Here is a 6,494-nt window from a genome sequence, read left to right as displayed (position 1 = left end):
TGATTGCAGCGTGGTAGCAGACAATGATTCCTCCTCTTGACTATGACACTGGGAGATGAGAGCCTTGGTTCCCCCACTATATTTGGGGTAAGAGGATAGGTGTACTCCGACAGCATCCTATCCATTCGGTCACTCAGGAGTAGTGATAGCAGAGTGCACAGTTGTCATAGTCATACCCACTCGGTCTCACCATCGCGTGTGATATGGCTGACTGCATCAGGGGTGACCATGTTATTTGCATCATATGCATGGATTGCATTTATTACTTGTGATTGCTGTATTTTTGTGGTTGCATATGATTAACATGCATATAGGATACATTATGTATTTGGTCTGATGACCCTGCATCTGTTGGAGAGGTTCACACCTTTATGTCAGGATAGGGGGCCTTGGTGAGTACAACTTCTCCCCTTGTTTTAGTTTTGCATTATTTGTTATTGTTCAGGAGAGTGTACTCCATGATTATTACTGGTAGATATATCTTACTATGTATGTTTGCACGTTACCCATTGAGTATGTTATACTCACTACCCCTTATTTTTCCTGTTGTTTTCAGGTTAGCACATAGATATGTCGTGTCGCTTGGAGTATCCTATCTACCGGTCCCACGTCACATCAGAGGATGGTTTTACCTTGCTCTTATTTTTTTTCATATATATTCTTTATGGTTTTGGCATGGTATTGGTGTTTGGACATGTGGCTATTTAATTGTATTTGTTCTGTTATGGTTGTGTAAGCCTAAACGGCTAACAGTCTCCATTTTTGGTTTATGGGTCTTTCCTTTTATTTTCCGCTGTGTTTTAGTACAACCGTGTGGGTTGTTTAATATATATAACTGCGTGATTGTGATTATTTTGTTCCAGTCGAGTGGGCTGAGTATATAACTGCATGGTTGTCTATATTCCAGGCGTGTGGCTTGATGTATGTATTCTTGTGGTTGTATTCATGTTTCAGATTGTCATCAGTACAGGGGAGATGCTGCTGGATTTTTCTCTGGCAGGGACTCCTCTGGGGCGTGACAAGTTATTGGTATCATAGCCATAAGTTTACGATGCCTATTTTCTTGTATTTTGGATTTCATGTTTTAGTTTTCTCGATGTGACTTTTCGGGTTTTGGGACCAGGCAACAGGACATCTCCAAGCTATAGGAGGTATGTTTGTTTACGGTTATCATGCACTTCCTTTAGTACATATATAGTTATCTATGATAGTTAGTTATGAGATGTGTTAATACTCTTTTAGTACCTTGCTAGTTGTTTGTAGCATATATTTCATGTGATGGGTCAACCACTGATCCCAATCGACCCTATCGGAGATCAAGGATAACAGTCTCAGGGGATTCGTCATATCATACTACCAGTAATAATCATGTTAACTCAGTCTGTAGAGGATTAATTTATATTCTCTTTTGTTCTATCTGTAGAGGATTGATTTACCCTTATTAACTTGGGTAGTTGTGATTGATTTACCTTAGTTGTTTCTGTCGAGAATTGATGTACTCTTAGTGGATCAGTTAGTAGATGACCGATCTATTTTTGTTGGTTCGATCAGTAGGGAACCGACTCACTCTATTTTATAGAGATTTTGATTTTTGGGTTACTCGTGCTTGGTTAAATATTTTGAGGCACATTGGAGTACATGACTTGTACCGACGTAGAAAGGACTGAATTAGCCGTATACCATTGTCGGCTTGGTCAATCTATAGAGGATCGATGTATCCTATTCCATGTGGACTTTGACCATGGATTATCTGTACCTAGTTGGATGACTTAGAAGGTGCATTCGGATAGGATACCCCCACTGATGTGGAAAAGTGTAAAGCTACTTGATTAACATTTATGAGATACAACCATTGCTTGGTTGTATAACTTGGTGAGTACATTCGGATATATAATTTGTACTGGCATAGGAAAAGGTGAAGGTAATTGTTTATCTTTTACGTGATAAGCCATCACATAAAGGAAGAAGCGGATGATCATTGTTGAGATCAACGCATCATTTGGTGATTACGTTGAGGCGTTTTGAGATTGAGTACTTCACTACCTCTTTCGGTAGCATGGTGGATTATAAGGTGATGGTCAGTTGACTCGCCTAACGCTATTCCATGGGGGATCTTGACTCATGGACCGATCACGGATATCCTTGATGGTATCTAGGGATTTATGATCCGCAGTGATACAAAGGTGGTGTTAGTTGATTAACACCTAGGAAGTTTTACCTTCACTGAGTGAAAATATAGATGATGATCTTTGAGGAGCAGAGCGTCAATTGACAGTTATGGTGGTTAGCTATTTGTTGATAGTACTCCTCTACCCTTGTGGGCATTTCTCATCACTGAGGTTACTGAACCTAAGGTGGAGCAATTGTATTATGATGTGTTGTAAGATAATGGTTTGTCGACTCAACTATCATTGTCTCCATAAGTGGCTCAAGACCTTGACCACACGATCATTTACTAAAGGTCTTAAAGTTTATATGTTAGATCGAGATGTTCGATATTTTATCAACAGTTATTGGAGGACATTTTACAGATACGATTATGAGATTTGTGGTAATATTCTCAGATGAGTAGACTCTTAGTCAGGAGGTTGAGTGACCCTTTGAAATTTGGATTGTGATTCAGTTATTGTGGATATTTGAATATTTGGATAAGATTAGTAGAGTTTTTTTTATACTCATATCTTTTGGATATTAGGGTACCGATACGATGAAAATTGGTCACTAGAGAGTTATTATATTTGATTATTGTTGAGGAAGGTTTGAGGTTGAGGGATATTGTGAGATCAGATATTGTGATATGTTGATTTCTAATGATTTATGGGAGTAAATGTTGAGTTATGATTTTGCCATGGTATTGGTGTTTAGTCATGTGGCTATTTAATTGTATTTGTTTTGTTATGGTTGTGTAAGCCTAGCCGGCTAGCAGTCTCTATTTTTGGTTTATGGATCTTTCCTTTTATTTTCCGCTGTGTTTTACTACAACCGTGTGGGCTGTTTAATATATATAATTGCGTGGTTGTGATTATTTTGTTCCAGCCGAGTGAGTTGAATATATAACTACGTGGTTGTATATATTCCAGCCGTGTAGGCTGATGTATGTATTTTTGTGGTTGTATTCATGTTTCAGATTGTCATCAGTATAGGGGAGATTCTGTCGGATTTTTCTCTGGAAGGGACTCCTCTAGGGTGTGACAGACTCTCTTCCTGCGTCATCTTTCTCGCTAGCTACATCTTCTGTTCGACTTCTTGTGTTTCTAAACTCCTGCACACTTAGCCATAAGGATCAAACATAACAGGACCTAACTTAACATGGCTGATCACATCAAAACTATCAAAAATTTCCAAATATTCAGAAACTTTAATTTTTTAGGTGTTGGACAATCTGTTTTTCACACTTCAGAAAATTAGCAGAATTTTTCAAAACTAAATAATAATTTTCAAATTAATTCTTCCAATATTGAAGATTAATTGTTAAAAATAGAAAATGGTTGACTTTTATTTCTAAAAATTGTTTACTTCTTGCTAATTCTAATGTACCCCTAAACATTTTTTTTTTTTGATAACTTTCTTATTTTTTTGATGTGAACAAAGGGGGAGAAATAAGTACAAGGGGGGAATAGGGGGAGTTAGAATATTTTTTGCAATTTGTTAATTCATTGAATTTACAATGGACTTTACTTATAATATTGTAATTTCTTTCTGTTTAACCCTAACTTGAACCTGGGTTGATGCACATCAAAAAGGGAGACATTGTTGGACTCAGTTATAGTTTTGATGTGATCAACCAAGTTAAGTTATGTCCTGTTATCTTTGATCTTTGTGTCTAAGTGTGCAGAAGCTTAGAAACACAAGAAGTCGAGCAAAAGACGCAGTTAGCGAGAAGGATGGCACAAGAAGGGAGTCGACGGGCTCGGCGCATCTGAGAGACAAGGTGATGCGGAAGAGTACACCGGTGGACGAGAAGGACGTGCGCGATATTCCGAGGGACGAGAAGCCGGAACGGAAGCCTGCTCGAGGAGAATGCTAGAAATTAAGTGTTGGTGCAACCTTAGGTCAAGGTTGACCTGGTTGACCTGACTCGAGTTGACCTGACTCGAGTTGTATTTTGATGTTTGACTTAGGAAGATTGTCGGTGCAACCTTAGGTCAAGGTTGACCTAGTTGAGTTGCATGTTGATGTTTGACACTCGTGGAAGAGTTGTATTCTTGATATGGGACAAGAATAGATGTTTGGGAGATTATTGGTGCAACCGTAGGTCAAGGTTGACCTGGTTGACCTGATTCGGGAAAAAGTCCAAGTATGGAGACTTGACACTGGAAAAGTCCAAGCAGGGAGCTTGGCACGCGAAAAGTCCAAGTATGGAGACTTGGCACGGGAAAAGTCCAAGTATGGAGACTTGGCACTGAAAAAGTCCAAGTATGGAGACTTGGCACGGAAAAGTCCTAACTGGGATGTTAGGTAGTGTGGAAAGTCCTGGTGAGTGAAGCCAGGCAGTCGGGAAATCCTGGTGAGTGAATCCAGGTGAAAATCCTAGTGAGTGAAGCTAGGTGAAGGTGAAAGTCCTGGTGAGTGAAGCCAGGCATTCGGGAAAATCCTGGTGAGTGAAGCCAGGTGAAAATCCTAGTGAGTGAAGCTAGGTGAATGGGAAAGTCCTAACTGGGATGTTAGGCAGTTGGAAAGTCCTGGTGAGTGAAGCCAGGCAGTTGTGGAAATCCTGGTGAGTGAAGCCAGGTGAAAACCCTAGTGAGTGAAGCTAGGTGAAAGTCCTGGTAAGTGAAGCCGGGCAAGGGAAAATCCAGATGGATCAAGGGTGATCGGACATCTGGTGATGGGAAGTCCAAGTAGGTCATAGGAGTGACCGGATACTTGGTACGGAGAGAAAAGTATAAGTGGGTCTAAGGGATTGACCGGACACTTAGCGGGGAGTCCTAGCAGGTCAAGGGAGTGACCGGATGCTAGGCGCAATGTACCAACAGGTCAAGATTGACCGGATGTTGGTTTGGACTTGGTTTGGGCAAAAACCAAACTCTGGATCGATCAGTGGATCGATCCAGCGATACGCTAGGTATCTGATCGGTCTGGTGACCGATCAGATAACGATCAGTGGCTTACTGAGGCTCTTCTGATCGGTCTGGAGACCGATCAGAGACGAGCCAACTCTCACAGAGAGTTGGCTGATCGTTCTGGGCCGATCGGCCTAAACTGATCGGTCCACAGACCGATCGGAAACCACCTCTGACAGAGAGATGGTGATCGGTCGGGGACCGATCAGACTAGAGCCTGATCGGTCCCATGACCGATCAGAGGCTCTGGACCGATCAGGGTGGAGCCTGATCAGTCCAGGTCCTAGCCGTTGCGACACAACGGCTAGTTTCTGTGTCTTCTTCTTCGCAGGTTATAAAAGGAGATCGAGCCTCTGCTTCTACTACTTCTTCTTCCTGATTACGGCGATTAGAGCTTTGCTGAGCTCTCATTGTGCTGAAGCTCTGCGTGAGTTTCCTGCTGGTTTTCTAGCTGAGTTTGGATCCTAGAAGCTGCTGTTTCATCTGGGTTCCAATCGACAACAAGAGGCAAGCAAGTGTTTTTACATTCCTGTTGTTCTTGTGTTCTTGTTCTTCTTGTACTCCTTATTGCTGTTGCAAAGATTGTGGTGAGGTTTCTCCACCCCGAAGGAGTTTATATTAGCCGGTTCTCCGGGGACTCATCCACCGACGGATTGATAGGGCTCGTCCACCTTACGGACACGCCGAGGAGTAGGAGTATCATCTCCGAACCTCGTACATCGCTGTGTTAAGGTTTGATATTCTTCCTTTCGTTTCTAGTTTAGTTTTCCGCTGCGCTAACGAATTGTAGGAAGAAACGAGCGATTTGGGGCGGCTATTCACACCCCCCCTCTCTAGCCGCGATCATCGATTCCAACAAGTGGTATCAGAGCAAGGCCGCTCTTCATTGGATCAACACCCGGGGGAGCACAAGCGCTAGAGAATGGATCGGTTCGGAGAAGATGTCACAATTCCACCTTTCTACGATCGCGACGACTTCGCGTTTTGGAAGGTAAGAATGAAATATTTTTTTATGACTAATCTTGAAAATTGGAGTTGTGTTCAATTAGGGTTCAAGCCTCCGATGGACAAGAAAGGAGAAACCCTAGAGAAGAAGAAGTGGACCAAGGAACAAGTCCACCAATCCCTAGTCAACGATGAGGTATTGAAAATTTTTGAATTTTCATTACCTAATGATATATTGTGTAAGATAGGTGGTTACAACAATGCCAAGGAATTGTGGAACAATTTAGCCAAGCTCCATGAAGAAAGCTCCATTTCAAGTCATGAAGAGGAGTCAAGTGAGCTAAGTAGCTCACACCATGGGGATGTGGATTTAGAAGTTGAGGGCCACTCAACATCTAAAGAAGAAGAGGAGGAGATTTCTTCTTCAAGTTCGGAGCAAGAAGAAGAAGTTTCTACCTCCGGAAGGGATGAAGGAGAGAGCATTCA

The sequence above is a fragment of the Zingiber officinale genome, chromosome 4B, assembly GCF_018446385.1.
Source record: "Zingiber officinale cultivar Zhangliang chromosome 4B, Zo_v1.1, whole genome shotgun sequence".
NCBI lineage: Eukaryota > Viridiplantae > Streptophyta > Magnoliopsida > Zingiberales > Zingiberaceae > Zingiber > Zingiber officinale.
The sequence above is the reverse complement of the archived record's forward strand: the minus strand, read 5'-3'. Positions refer to the sequence as shown.